The sequence below is a fragment of the Electrophorus electricus genome, chromosome 2 (genome assembly GCF_041902795.1).
Source record: "Electrophorus electricus isolate QZ-2024a chromosome 2, ASM4190279v1, whole genome shotgun sequence".
NCBI lineage: Eukaryota > Metazoa > Chordata > Actinopteri > Gymnotiformes > Gymnotidae > Electrophorus > Electrophorus electricus.
This window is the reverse complement of record NC_137498.1, coordinates 765,983-783,819: the sequence shown is the minus strand read 5'-3', so window position 1 is coordinate 783,819 and position 17,837 is coordinate 765,983. Positions and strand designations below refer to the sequence as shown.

The following is a 17,837-nucleotide window of genomic DNA, read 5'->3' as shown; positions in this document are numbered from 1 at the left end:
CACAGCTGCAGCAGTTCAGATTTTACCACCAGAGCCAAAGACCAGAGAAGATTTCCTGAAATGTAACACACACACACAAACACAGAGAGAGAAACACATTTATCTGATTTCAGTATGAATCTGCCGTTGCTACCATGGTAACTGACACAGAATAATCTTGAAATATTATACACAGAAATGTATGAAAACAGTAAGCAACAGAAAAATTTATCTTTACTGAAATTAATATAAATTAATATATTTTGTGAATTAAACGTAAAATGCTCTTTTTCAGATTTCTGTAAGATGACTCCCAACACAGCACATCGTTTCCTCATTCTGTCTGAGAAGAACAGAGTGGTGACAAACAGTGGGAGAGACCAGCCATACTCTGATCATCCAGAGAGATTTGACTACGAGACTCAGGCGTTGTGTAAGGAGAGTGTGTGGATCCTGTTACTGGGAGGCTGAGTGGAGCAGTGGGGGAGGGGTGTTCATATCAGTCTCATATAAAGATATCAGCAGGAAAGGACTGGGTTATGACTGTAGGTTTGGACACAACACTCAGTCCTGGAGTCTGCAGTGTTCTTCTACTCTCTCTTTCTGGCACAACAACATTAAGACTGAGATCTCAGACCCACCGTCCTCCAGAATAGGAGTGTATGTGGATCAAAGTGCAGGAACTCTGTCCTTCTACAGAGTCTCTGACACAATGACCCTCTTACACACAGTCCAAACCACATTCACTGAGCCCTTCTATGCTGGGTTTGGGGTCTATGGAGGACCAACTGTGAGGTTATGTGATATAAAATATTGTTTTGATATTTTACTATTCTAATTAAGTTTATTTAATTAGGAGTCAGATCAGTTTTAGTCTGTATCTACAGTACATACAATAGTCTTTCACAACACATTTACTCAGCCCCTCTATGCTGGTTCAGAAAAACAAGACGTTTCAAACAGAGGTCGTTCATCAGCTGTGCAAGCAAAGTGTTTCTGAAGTTCAAAGAGGTGAAATCATCTTTTTGTGATAATTAGATCATAAATCATATTGAGGATTATCTCTGAAATAAATTCCTCACAATACATGAGCCCATGTCACATCTACACAGGGCCCCACTAAACTTTGAAACATGTATCTGGGATAAATTGAATTTCTGTATTTTCTACTGTAAAACTGTATCAGATTGTTTACTTGTTATATTTTAATCAGTGAATTCTCTTCTCCTCTCCATCTGTAAAAAGCAGAAGTCCAATTAACCAGATGAATGTCAGTGTACTGTATGAAGGTCCTGTAGTAGATAAACCAGCAGTATCAGGGTCTTAATCTGCATTAGCTAAGAAATCCAAGAACAACAAAACAGGGTCACTACAACAAACAGGCAGTGGAATAAACCACTCACCATTCACTAAGAGTGGTGGCAATACTGCCCTAAGACAGGAACAAACAGGCAGGCTTAAATAGACAGGTGTAGCTGAATACAGGTATAATCAGCAGTCCAGTGATGAGGAACGTGAGAGTGTGTGATGACTGGATAATAGTTCTCCTTGGCTGTGCATGGGATTCTGGGACTTGTAGTGTCAATAGGTGTAAATAATTTTGTAAATAACTGTGTAAATAATTGTGTGACAAACTGTGTGACAAAGTGCTTCTGAAGTTCTAAGAGGAGGTGAAATCATCTTTTATTGTGATTATCATAAATCACATTGTGGATTAACACTGAAATAAATTCAACACGAACCAGTATCACCTCACATCACCCCTACAAAAGGCCTCACTAAACCTAGAAACCTGGAACTGGCATAAATTGTATTTCTGGAATTCCTTTATGCTCTAACTGGGTTAAAGTTCTATTCACTCAAACTATATTCTTGAAGTTTAGGTCTGATTGAAATTGAATGTGCTGGAGGTCTGGCATTTCCATTATTTAAAAGGTCAAATGGCCTGAAGTGTGCCCAGGCCCAGCTCTACTTTGCTGGACATGACCGTGCAACATCTTGGGCCTGGAAGTCTGTTTCTAGTTTTATTTAAAGGGTCAAACTACATGAAGTGTGTCCAGGCCCAGAGCTACTTTGCTGGGCATGACTGTGTGACCTCTTGGGTCTGGAAAGATTTACAAAGTGAAACGGTCTGAAGTTTGCTCAGATTTAAAGCAACCTTGCTGGGCATGACACTGACCTCTTGGGCCAGGAAGTCTGTTTCTAGTTTGATTTAAAGGGTCAAACTGCGTGAACTGCGCCCAGGCCCAGAGCTACTTTGCTGGACATGACCGTGTGACATCTTGGGCCTGGAAGTCTGTTTCTAGTTTTATTTAAAGGGTCAAACTGCGTGAAGTGTGCCCAGGCCCAGAGCTACTTTGCTGAGCATGACTATGTGACCTCTTTGGCCTGCAGGTCTGGTGTTTCCATTATTTAAAAGTTAAAATGGCCTGAAGTATCCCCAGGCCCAGAGCTAATTTGCTGGGTATGATTCTGTGACCTCTTGGGCCCAGAAATCTGGTCATAGTATTATTTAAAGGGTCAAATGTGATGGTGTGCCCAGGCCTAGAGCTCCTTTGCTGGGCATGACTATGTGACCTGGTGGGCCTGGAAGTCTGGTTGTAGTATGATTTAAAGGGTCAAATGGTCTCAATTGTGTGCCCAGGTTTAAGGCTACTTTGCTGGGCATTTGATTTAGAGAGCATTGGAAGTCTGGATCCTGTATTATTTAAAGGCTCAAATCACAAGAAAGTGTGCCCAGGGATGAGGCCACTTTGCCCTGCATGGTTGGTGTGACACGGTGGGCCTGGAAGTATGTTTCTTTGCATCTATCCATTCACTTGAAGGGGGTCAAAGTGTCCGAATTGTGCCCGGGCACGGAGCTATGTCGCCGGTCATCAGCATGTGCGCTCTTTGACCCTTGAAAACATGAGCCCCAGGGGCCGTGCGGCATCGAATATGCACGGCCTTCGAGCTACAAACTGGCCATGAGGGCTGGACCCATCAGGTACGGAAGCCTTTCTGACACATGCTCGTTTTTCACGCCTTCAGCGCAGGTAGCCTGCAAATTTAAAACCGACGCGCATTTTATTCTTTTCCCCTTTTATCCTTTCATATCTCTCTGCTACTCTGGAGAAGAGAGACGTACCCAGGCTCGTTGGAAAGCTCTGGATCTCAGCTTTCAGCGGGTGCTAGCGCCATCTGAATCGGACCCACCGTTCTCACGCTACGGTTTGCGCATGCGCATTGAGAGTTTCTGTTACCCGCAGTGACGCCGGTTCACGCTCATCCGTCTGGAGCATAACGCTTTATTGGTTAATATCTCTGGGCTCTTTGGGAGTAGAAAGTCTGTTCATGGCTCTTTGGAAAGGGCTGCATCTCCCCTGTAATCCTCTTCGAGCAGCACGCGGATCGGACCCACCGTTTTCACGCTACGATTTTTTTAATCCGCCAGGGACGGAACGAACGCTTGGCAGGTGGCGTTCGTGATGGACAGTCAAGCAGTTAATGCACACCGAGCTGCAGGCCATTTGGACCTGGCCCAGCCTAGATGTGAGTATTCAAAGTTAGCATGTTTGTTTCAAAGTTCTCCGCCAATTCGTTGTAATTGCATGTGTGTGAGTGAACACCAGGTTTGTGGAGGGGTGCGTCCCTGGACGGTACAATGGGAGACAGTGTGTGGCATGGCTGGGTGAGGTTGCAGTTTGCTGGGCATGAGAGATAGGCATGTGGTGCCCTGGAGGTGTGGTTGTTCCAGGAGGGGCAAGGTGGCATAGTGTGGCTGGGTGAGGGTGCGTTTCACTGGGCATGTGGTTTTGAGTTGCAGGCCCATTGCTTTGAATGACAGAAAGGGTCAGATTTGTTCACAGGTTTAAACGTATTTTGCTGGACATGACCGTGTGACATCTTGGGCCTGGAAGTCTGTTTCTAGTTTTATTTAAAGGGTCAAACTGCATGGTCTGCCCAGGCCCAGAGCTACTTTGCAGGGCATGATCCTGTGACCTCTTGGGCCTTGAAATGTTGTGCTTTGAATGATTTAAATAGTGAAACGGTAAAGGATAGTCACCCCCCCTTCCCACTTCACACATTGTTGAGAATTGCTGTCACTCCAAGACAATGGCGCTGCAATGGCCAATAGAAATCAATAGAAAATACAAAAGGGCGGTCTAATGCTCTATTCATGAACACTTTTAAGTCTGTAACATGCATTTTGAGGTAACTAAAAGGTTTGCATAGTTTGTGTTATCTTGCGAAGGAAATGAACATGTTTTTGTGCAAAGACTTGAGCATGCAATTAAAGAAATTTACCATCCCTTTGTATACCAATTAAACCTGTCATGCAGTTGCTTTGATGATAATTTCATTTTCTGTGAAGAAATCTGATGTTATCTTATCCTGGAAAAAGCATGTTTTAAAAATGCCATTTAAAAGGCCAGGGCCGATTGTTGGAAATTTACCAGAAAAACACCGTGTATTCAGCTTGGGATTTCTGGCGAACGGTTGCATGTAGATGGCTGAAAATCGGTAAGCAGGTACTTGTTTTAGTCCTAAGAAATATTACTTTGATAAATGTACTGTACTTTAAGAATATTTGATGCTATGGAGTGATTTATTTGAGTATGCAAGTTTGGGTCCGCCGGCAGGGCCCGCTACGGGGCCATTTTAAAAGGGCAGCTGCGTAGCTCTTTACCTTGATGCTGGGGGCAAGCTGATCTAGTGCAACATCTTGTCTTATTTGGGCTGTGTACCTAAAACTGGGTGCCGGGTATTTTTTTAAATAGTTCGATTCGTTGCGGACATAGACGACGGACGACGAGGTGGTCTTAAATTTGCAGCTTTTGATGAATGTCCTTCTTTGTGAGCATTGTGCTTATAATCATTTGTTGAAGAAAAGTGCTGTGATTTGTATTTATACCTTTCTATGTAGCATGTAAGATTTCAGTCAGTGACACCCTCTTTTAACAAGTTCTTTTTGATTTATTACCAAATTCTAAATGTTGTCCCTAAACCTAGCTAAGATGAAAAACCTTAAAGCAACTGTCAATCTGAGAGTGTGAATTGATTCCACAAATAAGGTGCTTGGCTAGTTTTGGATTTCCTTTCATCATGGCTTTGGATCAAGGTTTCAAACGTCAGGTTAGGGTTATTGTTTGATGTAAAAAATTATCAAGTTTTTTTGGGAGACACGGGGAGGCTGGTTTTGCTCCATGAGTGGGTGGAGTCACCTTCCTGTCCTCTGACGAATCATAACGGTGACCTACGGGCCTCTGAGACCTGCCGTCTTGCAGAGACCTCTTCCCGGAATGGGCAGTTATATGTGTGCCCCGTGCAGCAGTGGTGACGTGCTTGTTACGGCAGCACATATACTAAAATTGGATCGATACAGAGAAGATTAGCATGGCCCCTGCGAAAGGATGACACGCAAATCCGTGAAGCGCTCCACATTTTTGGCCACCGGAGACGTGGCATGCCAATCCGGCAGGTCCTGCCATCTGTGGACCAAGAATTACGACGCTTCCGCTTCACTTATAAAACTAGCACCTTTTCTACGGCTCAACGTCACGTTTCAGAGACAGTCTAAGTTAGGAGCATAACTTTGAGATTGAGCAAAATACATTAAACTGTAGGGTATGGCTAAAGCACTGCGCACACACTGTGATTTTCAACAACGAACTAATGGAGATGTCACTGACTGACTGGTTTTTAGTTGTTGTTCAAATACAGAAATTGACAAAAAGTCACAGAGACTCTCTCCACACCTAGATATCAGTCCATGAATGAGTGAACGATGCTTGCCGGTGCTGGATAAATTAATATCCAGTGGGTAGAGGGTGCTATACATATGTATTTTTGTCCTTTGCTGGGTTGGAAGTGCAAGATGAGAATTTCCTCCAGCGCCTTCCCTTCCCTTTAATCAAGTCTCCGCCCCTTGCCCTGCAATCTCACCCCCTAACTCCCCCTTCCTGCCTTGTCAGGGTCTGCCCCACCACTTGATCTTTACCCTTATCCTTTTCCTGTGTTGTGCAGTGGGGAAAGGGTCCTTCTATATCTACCTTCTCCAAGCATGCATACCTGGCTGGGTGGGATGAGGTTATAATCAGAAATGGGGATAAGGCAAGGCAAGGCAAGGCAAGGCAAGGCAAGGCTATGCTATGCTATGCTCAGCCGTACTCAGCCATGGTGCTTGGGCTGTTTTTACCTTTGTAAATTCTTCACATGCAGGAATCTCAACTTTGTGGTTTTCCTGGATGTTTTTTGTTAATGGTATGCTGCTCTTGCTGTTTTAAACTCATTTTGAATGCTTTGTACTTGTTTGGTCTAACGCTATCTGTTTGGAGTTGTGCATGTATTTAAACTGAAGAATTTAAACTGAAGTAGGCAGTTGGGATAAGCAATCCATTTACATCCAGACTTATTTGTCCATCATTATGTTTCCATTTGAGCTCTTCCAATACAGAAACAAATGTTAAAAAAACAAAGTGACTGATTTTTTTGGGTGTATAATGTGTTCTTTGATTTCATTCATGCTCTACATTTTCTGATTCACCAGGGTCTTGTCTAGTAATCTGAACAGTTTTGAGCATATACATGAAATGACTAAGTAGCTACACAGTATTTTCCACCAGATGTCCTAGACGTCTCCAAAGTGTCCAAAAACCTGTCCAAATGCACACAAAGTCGTCATTCACTATACATCAAGTTTGCATGTTTCTTTTTGCTAAAACATCACAGTATGTTACTTTAGTAAGTTTCACAACAATATTAGCTTCATAGCATCATTGTTATTAAGGGAAAAAACTGTAGCTAATACTGTAAATGCTGGGGAAAATGCAGTAAATTCTGTAATACTGCAAAAAAAATTATACTTTCTCATATATACTGACAATTTGTAGCAAGATTATGAATTTTTCCAGCAGTGAATGAAAACATCCAGTGATTTGCTATGCAAACATCAAAGCTTGCCCATGCTGACAGCCAAGATAGTCTATACTAGCAGCACCCAATCAACTCCGCATAAACTTCAGCTAAAATAAGCCTCTTCCTTTCCGTGCTTTAAAAAAAGTATTGGTAATCAAATTATTCTTATGGCTGTACGAGATTCGTAAAACAGCATCAAACCCATGCGCTACACTTTATCGGCTAACGACACTGAAGCACTGGGTGATAGTATGCAGACCTTTAAACATTAAAGGTATGACTAAATAAAGCAATTGTGTGGGGTCTAGGTTTTCGTCTACACGTCCACTATTTGATGAAACAGCTGCCAATCGTGTTACTTGCCCTGGATTCACTTGGGAAGTAAAGGATAGTCACCCCCCCTTCCCACTTCACACATTGTTGAGAATTGCTGTCACTCCAAGACAATGGCGCTGCAATGGCCAATAGAAATCAATAGAAAATACAAAAGGGCGGTCTAATGCTCTATTCATGAACACTTTTAAGTCTGTAACATGCATTTTGAGGTAACTAAAAGGTTTGCATAGTTTGTGTTATCTTGCGAAGGAAATGAACATGTGTTTTTGTGCAAAGACTTGAGCACGCAATTAAAGAACTTTACCATCCCTTTGTATAACAATTAAACCTGTCATGCAGTTGCTTTGATGATAATTTCATTTTCTGTGAGGAAATCTGATGTTATCTTATCCTGGAAAAAGCATGTTTTAAAAATGCCATTTAAAAGGCCAGGGACGATTGTTGGAAATTTACCAGAAAAACACCGTGTATTCAGCTTGGGATTTCTGGCGAACGGTTGCATGTAGATGGCTGAAAATCGGTAAGCAGGTACTTGTTTTAGTCCTAAGAAATATTACTTTGATAAATGTACTGTACTTTAAGAATATTTGATGCTATGGAGTGATTTATTTGAGTATGCAAGTTTGGGCCCGCCGGCAGGGCCCGCTACGGGGCCATTTTAAAAGGGCAGCTGCGTAGCTCTTTACCTTGATGCTGGGGGCAAGCTGATCTAGTGCAACATCTTGTGTTATTTGGGCTGTGTACCTAAAACTGGGTGCCGGGTATTTTTTTAAATAGTTCGATTCGTTGCGGACATAGACGACGGACGACGAGGTGGTCTTAAATTTGCAGCTTTTGATGAATGTCCTTCTTTGTGAGCATTGTGCTTATAATCATTTGTTGAAGAAAAGTGCTGTGATTTGTATTTATACCTTTCTATGTAGCATGTAAGATTTCAGTCAGTGACACCCTCTTTTAACAAGTTCTTTTTGATTTATTACCAAAATCTAAATGTTGTCCCTAAACCTAGCTAAGATGAAAAACCTTAAAGCAACTGTCAATCTGAGAGTGTGAATTGATTCCACAAATAAGGTGCTTGGCTAGTTTTGGATTTCCTTTCATCATGGCTTTGGATCAAGGTTTCAAACGTCAGGTTAGGGTTATTGTTTGATGTAAAAAATTATCAAGTTTTTTTTGGGAGACACGGGGAGGCTGGTTTTGCTCCATGAGTGGGTGGAGTCACCTTCCTGTCCTCTGACGAATCATAACGGTGACCTACGGGCCTCTGAGACCTGCCGTCTTGCAGAGACCTCTTCCCGGCATGGGCAGTTATATGTGTGCCCCGTGCAGCAGTGGTGACGTGCTTGTTACGGCAGCACATATACTAAAATTGGATCGATACAGAGAAGATTAGCATGGCCCCTGCGAAAGGATGACACGCAAATCCGTGAAGCGCTCCACATTTTTGGCCACCGGAGACGTGGCATGCCAATCCGGCAGGTCCTGCCATCTGTGGACCAAGAATTACGACGCTTCCGCTTCAATTATAAAACTAGCACCTTTTCTACGGCTCAACGTCACGTTTCAGAGACAGTCTAAGTTAGGAGCATAACTTTGAGATTGAGCAAAATACATTAAACTGTAGGGTATGGCTAAAGCACTGCGCACACACTGAGATTTTCAACAACGAACTAATGGAGATGTCACTGACTGACTGGTTTTTAGTTGTTGTTCAAATACAGAAATTGACAAAAAGTCACAGAGACTCTCTCCACACCTAGATATCAGTCCATGAATGAGTGAACGATGTTTGCCGGTGCTGGATAAATTAATATCCAGTGGGTAGAGGGTGCTATACATATGTATTTTTGTCCTTTGCTGGGTTGGAAGTGCAAGATGAGAATTTCCTCCAGCGCCTTCCCTTCCCTTTAATCAAGTCTCCGCCCCTTGCCCTGCAATCTCACCCCCTAACTCCCCCTTCCTGCCTTGTCAGGGTCTGCCCCGCCGCTTGATCTTTACCCTTATCCTTTTCCTGTGTTGTGCAGTGGGGAAAGGGTCATTCTATATCTACCTTCCCCAAGCATGCATACCTGGCTGGGTGGGATGAGGTTATAATCAGAAATGGGGATAAGGCAAGGCAAGGCAAGGCAAGGCAAGGCAAGGCTATGCTATGCTCAGCCGTACTCAGCCATGGTGCTTGGGCTGTTTTTACCTTTGTAAATTCTTCACATGCAGGAATCTCAACTTTGTGGTTTTCCTGGATATTTTTTGTTAATGGTATGCTGCTCTTGCTATTTTAAACTCATTTTGAATGCTTTGTACTTGTTTGGTCTAACGCTGTCTGTTTGGAGTTGTGCATGTATTTAAACTGAAGTAGGCAGTGGGGATAAGCAATCCATTTACATCCAGACTTATTTGTCCATCATTATGTTTCCATTTGAGCTCTTCCAATACAGAAACAAATGTTAAAAAAACAAAGTGACTGATTTTTTTGGGTTTATAATGTGTTCTTTGATTTCATTCATGCTCTACATTTTCTGATTCACCAGGGTCTTGTCTAATAATCTGAACAGTTTTGAGCATATACATGAAATGACTAAGTAGCTACACAGTATTTTCCACCAGATGTCCTAGACGTCTCCAAAGTGTCCAAAAACCTGTCCAAATGCACACAAAGTCGTCATTCACTATACATCAAGTTTGCATGTTTCTTTTTGCTAAAACATCACAGTATGTTACTTTAGTAAGTTTCACAACAATATTAGCTTCATAGCATCATTGTTATTAAGGGAAAAAACTGTAGCTAATACTGTAAATGCTGGGGAAAATGCAGTAAATTCTGTAATACTGCAAAATAAATTATACTTTCTCATATATACTGACAATTTGTAGCAAGATTATGAATTTTTCAGCAGTGAATGAAAACATCCAGTGATTTGCTATGCAAACATCAAAGCTTGCCCATGCTGACAGCCAAGATAGTCTATACTAGCAGCACCCAATCAACTCCGCATAAACTTCAGCTAAAATAAGCCTCTTCCTTTCCGTGCTTTAAAAAAAGTATTGGTAATCAAATCATTCTTATGGCTGTACGAGATTCGCAAAACAGCATCAAACCCATGTGCTACACTTTATCGGCTAACGACACTGAAGCACTGGGTGATAGTATGCAGACCTTTAAACATTAAAGGTATGACTAAATAAAGCAAGTGTGTGGGGTCTAGGTTTTCGTCTACACGTCCACTATTTGATGAAACAGCTGCCAATCGTGTTACTTGCCCTGGATTCACTTGGGAAGTAAAGGATAGTCACCCCCCCTTCCCACTTCACACATTGTTGAGAATTGCTGTCACTCCAAGACAATGGCGCTGCAATGGCCAATAGAAATCAATAGAAAATACAAAAGGGCAGTCTAATGCTCTATTCATGAACACTTTTAAGTCTGTAACATGCATTTTGAGGTAACTAAAAGTTTTGCATAGTTTGTGTTATCTTGCGAAGGAAATGAACATGTGTTTTTGTGCAAAGACTTGAGCATGCAATTAAAGAACTTTACCATCCCTTTGTATACCAATTAAACCTGTCATGCAGTTGCTTTGATGGTAATTTCATTTTCTGTGAGGAAATCTGATGTTATCTTATCCTGGAAAAAGCATGTTTTAAAAATGCCATTTAAAAGGCCAGGGACGATTGTTGGAAATTTACCAGAAAAACACCGTGTATTCAGCTTGGGATTTCTGGCGAACGGTTGCATGTAGATGGCTGAAAATCGGTAAGCAGGTACTTGTTTTAGTCCTAAGAAATATTACTTTGATAAATGTACTGTACTTTAAGAATATTTGATGCTATGGAGTGATTTATTTGAGTATGCAAGTTTGGGCCCGCCGGCAGGGCCCGCTACGGGGCCATTTTAAAAGGGCAGCTGCGTAGCTCTTTACCTTGATGCTGGGGGCAAGCTGATCTAGTGCAACATCTTGTGTTATTTGGGCTGTGTACCTAAAACTGGGTGCCGGGTATTTTTTTAAATAGTTCGATTCGTTGCGGACATAGACGACGGACGACGAGGTGGTCTTAAATTTGCAGCTTTTGATGAATGTCCTTCTTTGTGAGCATTGTGCTTATAATCATTTGTTGAAGAAAAGTGCTGTGATTTGTATTTATACCTTTCTATGTAGCATGTAAGATTTCAGTCAGTGACACCCTCTTTTAACAAGTTCTTTTTGATTTATTACCAAATTCTAAATGTTGTCCCTAAACCTAGCTAAGATGAAAAACCTTAAAGCAACTGTCAATCTGAGAGTGTGAATTGATTCCACAAATAAGGTGCTTGGCTAGTTTTGGATTTCCTTTCATCATGGCTTTGGATCAAGGTTTCAAACGTCAGGTTAGGGTTATTGTTTGATGTAAAAAATTATCAAGTTTTTTTGGGAGACACGGGGAGGCTGGTTTTGCTCCATGAGTGGGTGGAGTCACCTTCCTGTCCTCTGACGAATCATAACGGTGACCTACGGGCCTCTGAGACCTGCCGTCTTGCAGAGACCTCTTCCCGGAATGGGCGGTTATATGTGTGCCCCGTGCAGCAGTGGTGACGTGCTTGTTACGGCAGCACATATACTAAAATTGGATCGATACAGAGAAGATTAGCATGGCCCCTGCGAAAGGATGACACGCAAATCCGTGAAGCGCTCCGCATTTTTGGCCACCGGAGACGTGGCATGCCAATCCGGCAGGTCCTGCCATCTGTGGACCAAGAATTACGACGCTTCCGCTTCACTTATAAAACTAGCACCTTTTCTACGGCTCAACATCACGTTTCAGAGACAGTCTAAGTTAGGAGCATAACTTTGAGATTGAGCAAAATACATTAAACTGTAGGGTATGGCTAAAGCACTGCGCACACACTGTGATTTTCAACAACGAACTAATGGAGATGTCACTGACTGACTGGTTTTTAGTTGTTGTTCAAATACAGAAATTGACAAAAAGTCACAGAGACTCTCTCCACACCTAGATATCAGTCCATGAATGAGTGAACGATGCTTGCCGGTGCTGGATAAATTAATATCCAGTGGGTAGAGGGTGCTATACATATGTATTTTTGTCCTTTGCTGGGTTGGAAGTGCAAGATGAGAATTTCCTCCAGCGCCTTCCCTTCCCTTTAATCAAGTCTCCGCCCCTTGCCCTGCAATCTCACCCCCTAACTCCCCCTTCCTGCCTTGTCAGGGTCTGCCCCGCCGCTTGATCTTTACCCTTATCCTTTTCCTGTGTTGTGCAGTGGGGAAAGGGTCCTTCTATATCTACCTTCCCCAAGCATGCATACCTGGCTGGGTGGGATGAGGTTATAATCAGAAATGGGGATAAGGCAAGGCAAGGCAAGGCAAGGCAAGGCTATGCTATGCTATGCTCAGCCGTACTCAGCCATGGTGCTTGGGCTGTTTTTACCTTTGTAAATTCTTCACATGCAGGAATCTCAACTTTGTGGTTTTCCTGGATGTTTTTTGTTAATGGTATGCTGCTCTTGCTGTTTTAAACTCATTTTGAATGCTTTGTACTTGTTTGGTCTAACGCTGTCTGTTTGGAGTTGTGCATGTATTTAAACTGAAGAATTTAAACTGAAGTAGGCAGTTGGGATAAGCAATCCATTTACATCCAGACTTATTTGTCCATCATTATGTTTCCATTTGAGCTCTTCCAATACAGAAACAAATGTTAAAAAAACAAAGTGACTGATTTTTTTGGGTGTATAATGTGTTCTTTGATTTCATTCATGCTCTACATTTTCTGATTCACCAGGGTCTTGTCTAGTAATCTGAACAGGTTTGAGCATATACATGAAATGACTAAGTAGCTACACAGTATTTTCCACCACATGTCCTAGACGTCTCCAAAGTGTCCAAAAACCTGTCCAAATGCACACAAAGTCGTCATTCACTATACATCAAGTTTGCATGTTTCTTTTTGCTAAAACATCACAGTATGTTACTTTAGTAAGTTTCACAACAATATTAGCTTCATAGCATCATTGTTATTAAGGGAAAAAACTGTAGCTAATACTGTAAATGCTGGGGAAAATGCAGTAAATTCTGTAATACTGCAAAAAAAATTATACTTTCTCATATATACTGACAATTTGTAGCAAGATTATGAATTTTTCCAGCAGTGAATGAAAACATCCAGTGATTTGCTATGCAAACATCAAAGCTTGCCCATGCTGACAGCCAAGATAGTCTATACTAGCAGCACCCAATCAACTCCGCATAAACTTCAGCTAAAATAAGCCTCTTCCTTTCCGTGCTTTAAAAAAAAGTATTGGTAATCAAATCATTCTTATGGCTGTACGAGATTCGTAAAACAGCATCAAACCCATGCGCTACACTTTATCGGCTAACGACACTGAAGCACTGGGTGATAGTATGCAGACCTTTAAACATTAAAGGTATGACTAAATAAAGCAAGTGTGTGGGGTCTAGGTTTTCGTCTACACGTCCACTATTTGATGAAACAGCTGCCAATCGTGTTACTTGCCCTGGATTCACTTGGGAAGTAAAGGATAGTCACCCCCCCTTCCCACTTCACACATTGTTGAGAATTGCTGTCACTCCAAGACAATGGCGCTGCAATGGCCAATAGAAATCAATAGAAAATACAAAAGGGCAGTCTAATGCTCTATTCATGAACACTTTTAAGTCTGTAACATGCATTTTGAGGTAACTAAAAGGTTTGCATAGTTTGTGTTATCTTGCGAAGGAAATGAACATGTGTTTTTGTGCAAAGACTTGAGCATGCAATTAAAGAACTTTACCATCCCTTTGTATACCAATTAAACCTGTCATGCAGTTGCTTCGATGATAATTTCATTTTCTGTGAGGAAATCTGATGTTATCTTATCCTGGAAAAAGCATGTTTTAAAAATGCCATTTAAAAGGCCAGGGACGATTGTTGGAAATTTACCAGAAAAACACCGTGTATTCAGCTTGGGATTTCTGGCGAACGGTTGCATGTAGATGGCTGAAAATCGGTAAGCAGGTACTTGTTTTAGTCCTAAGAAATATTACTTTGATAAATGTACTGTACTTTAAGAATATTTGATGCTATGGAGTGATTTATTTGAGTATGCAAGTTTGGGCCCGCCGGCAGGGCCCGCTACGGGGCCATTTTAAAAGGGCAGCTGCGTAGCTCTTTACCTTGATGCTGGGGGCAAGCTGATCTAGTGCAACATCTTGTGTTATTTGGGCTGTGTACCTAAAACTGGGTGCCGGGTATTTTTTTAAATAGTTCGATTCGTTGCGGACATAGACGACGGACGACGAGGTGGTCTTAAATTTGCAGCTTTTGATGAATGTCCTTCTTTGTGAGCATTGTGCTTATAATCATTTGTTGAAGAAAAGTGCTGTGATTTGTATTTATACCTTTCTATGTAGCATGTAAGATTTCAGTCAGTGACACCCTCTTTTAACAAGTTCTTTTTGATTTATTACCAAATTCTAAATGTTGTCCCTAAACCTAGCTAAGATGAAAAACCTTAAAGCAACTGTCAATCTGAGAGTGTGAATTGATTCCACAAATAAGGTGCTTGGCTAGTTTTGGATTTCCTTTCATCATGGCTTTGGATCAAGGTTTCAAACTTCAGGTTAGGGTTATTGTTTGATGTAAAAAATTATCAAGTTTTTTTGGGAGACACGGGGAGGCTGGTTTTGCTCCATGAGTGGGTGGAGTCACCTTCCTGTCCTCTGACGAATCATAACGGTGACCTACGGGCCTCTGAGACCTGCCGTCTTGCAGAGACCTCTTCCCGGCATGGGCAGTTATATGTGTGCCCCGTGCAGCAGTGGTGACGTGCTTGTTACGGCAGCACATATACTAAAATTGGATCGATACAGAGAAGATTAGCATGGCCCCTGCGAAAGGATGACACGCAAATCCGTGAAGCGCTCCACATTTTTGGCCACCGGAGACGTGGCATGCCAATCCGGCAGGTCCTGCCATCTGTGGACCAAGAATTACGACGCTTCCGCTTCACTTATAAAACTAGCACCTTTTCTACGGCTCAACGTCACGTTTCAGAGACAGTCTAAGTTAGGAGCATAACTTTGAGATTGAGCAAAATACATTAAACTGTAGGGTATGGCTAAAGCACTGCGCACACACTGTGATTTTCAACAACGAACTAATGGAGATGTCACTGACTGACTGGTTTTTAGTTGTTGTTCAAATACAGAAATTGACAAAAAGTCACAGAGACTCTCTCCACACCTAGATATCAGTCCATGAATGAGTGAACGATGCTTGCCGGTGCTGGATAAATTAATATCCAGTGGGTAGAGGGTGCTATACATATGTATTTTTGTCCTTTGCTGGGTTGGAAGTGCAAGATGAGAATTTCCTCCAGCGCCTTCCCTTCCCTTTAATCAAGTCTCCGCCCCTTGCCCTGCAATCTCACCCCCTAACTCCCCCTTCCTGCCTTGTCAGGGTCTGCCCCGCCGCTTGATCTTTACCCTTATCCTTTTCCTGTGTTGTGCAGTGGGGAAAGGGTCCTTCTATATCTACCTTCCCCAAGCATGCATACCTGGCTGGGTGGGATGAGGTTATAATCAGAAATGGGGATAAGGCAAGGCAAGGCAAGGCAAGGCAAGGCTATGCTATGCTATGCTCAGCCGTACTCAGCCATGGTGCTTGGGCTGTTTTTACCTTTGTAAATTCTTCACATGCAGGAATCTCAACTTTGTGGTTTTCCTGGATGTTTTTTGTTAATGGTATGCTGCTCTTGCTGTTTTAAACTCATTTTGAATGCTTTGTACTTGTTTGGTCTAACGCTGTCTGTTTGGAGTTGTGCATGTATTTAAACTGAAGAATTTAAACTGAAGTAGGCAGTTGGGATAAGCAATCCATTTACATCCAGACTTATTTGTCCATCATTATGTTTCCATTTGAGCTCTTCCAATACAGAAACAAATGTTAAAAAAACAAAGTGACTGATTTTTTTGGGTGTATAATGTGTTCTTTGATTTCATTCATGCTCTACATTTTCTGATTCACCAGGGTCTTGTCTAGTAATCTGAACAGGTTTGAGCATATACATGAAATGACTAAGTAGCTACACAGTATTTTCCACCACATGTCCTAGACGTCTCCAAAGTGTCCAAAAACCTGTCCAAATGCACACAAAGTCGTCATTCACTATACATCAAGTTTGCATGTTTCTTTTTGCTAAAACATCACAGTATGTTACTTTAGTAAGTTTCACAACAATATTAGCTTCATAGCATCATTGTTATTAAGGGAAAAAACTGTAGCTAATACTGTAAATGCTGGGGAAAATGCAGTAAATTCTGTAATACTGCAAAAAAAATTATACTTTCTCATATATACTGACAATTTGTAGCAAGATTATGAATTTTTCCAGCAGTGAATGAAAACATCCAGTGATTTGCTATGCAAACATCAAAGCTTGCCCATGCTGACAGCCAAGATAGTCTATACTAGCAGCACCCAATCAACTCCGCATAAACTTCAGCTAAAATAAGCCTCTTCCTTTCCGTGCTTTAAAAAAAAGTATTGGTAATCAAATCATTCTTATGGCTGTACGAGATTCGTAAAACAGCATCAAACCCATGCGCTACACTTTATCGGCTAACGACACTGAAGCACTGGGTGATAGTATGCAGACCTTTAAACATTAAAGGTATGACTAAATAAAGCAAGTGTGTGGGGTCTAGGTTTTCGTCTACACGTCCACTATTTGATGAAACAGCTGCCAATCGTGTTACTTGCCCTGGATTCACTTGGGAAGTAAAGGATAGTCACCCCCCCTTCCCACTTCACACATTGTTGAGAATTGCTGTCACTCCAAGACAATGGCGCTGCAATGGCCAATAGAAATCAATAGAAAATACAAAAGGGCGGTCTAATGCTCTATTCATGAACACTTTTAAGTCTGTAACATGCATTTTGAGGTAACTAAAAGGTTTGCATAGTTTGTGTTATCTTGCGAAGGAAATGAACATGTGTTTTTGTGCAAAGACTTGAGCACGCAATTAAAGAACTTTACCATCCCTTTGTATACCAATTAAACCTGTCATGCAGTTGCTTCGATGATAATTTCATTTTCTGTGAGGAAATCTGATGTTATCTTATCCTGGAAAAAGCATGTTTTAAAAATGCCATTTAAAAGGCCAGGGACGATTGTTGGAAATTTACCAGAAAAACACCGTGTATTCAGCTTGGGATTTCTGGCGAACGGTTGCATGTAGATGGCTGAAAATCGGTAAGCAGGTACTTGTTTTAGTCCTAAGAAATATTACTTTGATAAATGTACTGTACTTTAAGAATATTTGATGCTATGGAGTGATTTATTTGAGTATGCAAGTTTGGGCCCGCCGGCAGGGCCCGCTACGGGGCCATTTTAAAAGGGCAGCTGCGTAGCTCTTTACCTTGATGCTGGGGGCAAGCTGATCTAGTGCAACATCTTGTGTTATTTGGGCTGTGTACCTAAAACTGGGTGCCGGGTATTTTTTTAAATAGTTCGATTCGTTGCGGACATAGACGACGGACGACGAGGTGGTCTTAAATTTGCAGCTTTTGATGAATGTCCTTCTTTGTGAGCATTGTGCTTATAATCATTTGTTGAAGAAAAGTGCTGTGATTTG

The 17,837-nt window shown here is 41.7% G+C and overlaps 4 non-coding genes across 4 annotated transcripts; all 4 read left to right on the top strand.

Annotated features, from left to right (window-relative positions):
* The first annotated feature begins 5,300 nt into the window (after positions 1–5,300).
* Positions 5,301–5,407, top strand: LOC118241945 (U6 spliceosomal RNA). Its single transcript, XR_004776438.1, has one exon. It is a non-coding gene; the product is annotated as a U6 spliceosomal RNA (small nuclear RNA).
* A 3,144-nt stretch (positions 5,408–8,551) lies between these two features.
* LOC118241946 (U6 spliceosomal RNA) lies at positions 8,552–8,658 on the top strand. The gene has a single exon (XR_004776439.1). It is a non-coding gene; the product is annotated as a U6 spliceosomal RNA (small nuclear RNA).
* Positions 8,659–11,781: 3,123 nt separating this feature from the next.
* On the top strand, positions 11,782–11,888 carry LOC118241947 (U6 spliceosomal RNA). The gene has a single exon (XR_004776440.2). It is a non-coding gene; the product is annotated as a U6 spliceosomal RNA (small nuclear RNA).
* A 3,139-nt stretch (positions 11,889–15,027) lies between these two features.
* Positions 15,028–15,134, top strand: LOC118241948 (U6 spliceosomal RNA). Its single transcript, XR_004776441.1, has one exon. It is a non-coding gene; the product is annotated as a U6 spliceosomal RNA (small nuclear RNA).
* The last annotated feature ends 2,703 nt before the right edge of the window (positions 15,135–17,837 follow it).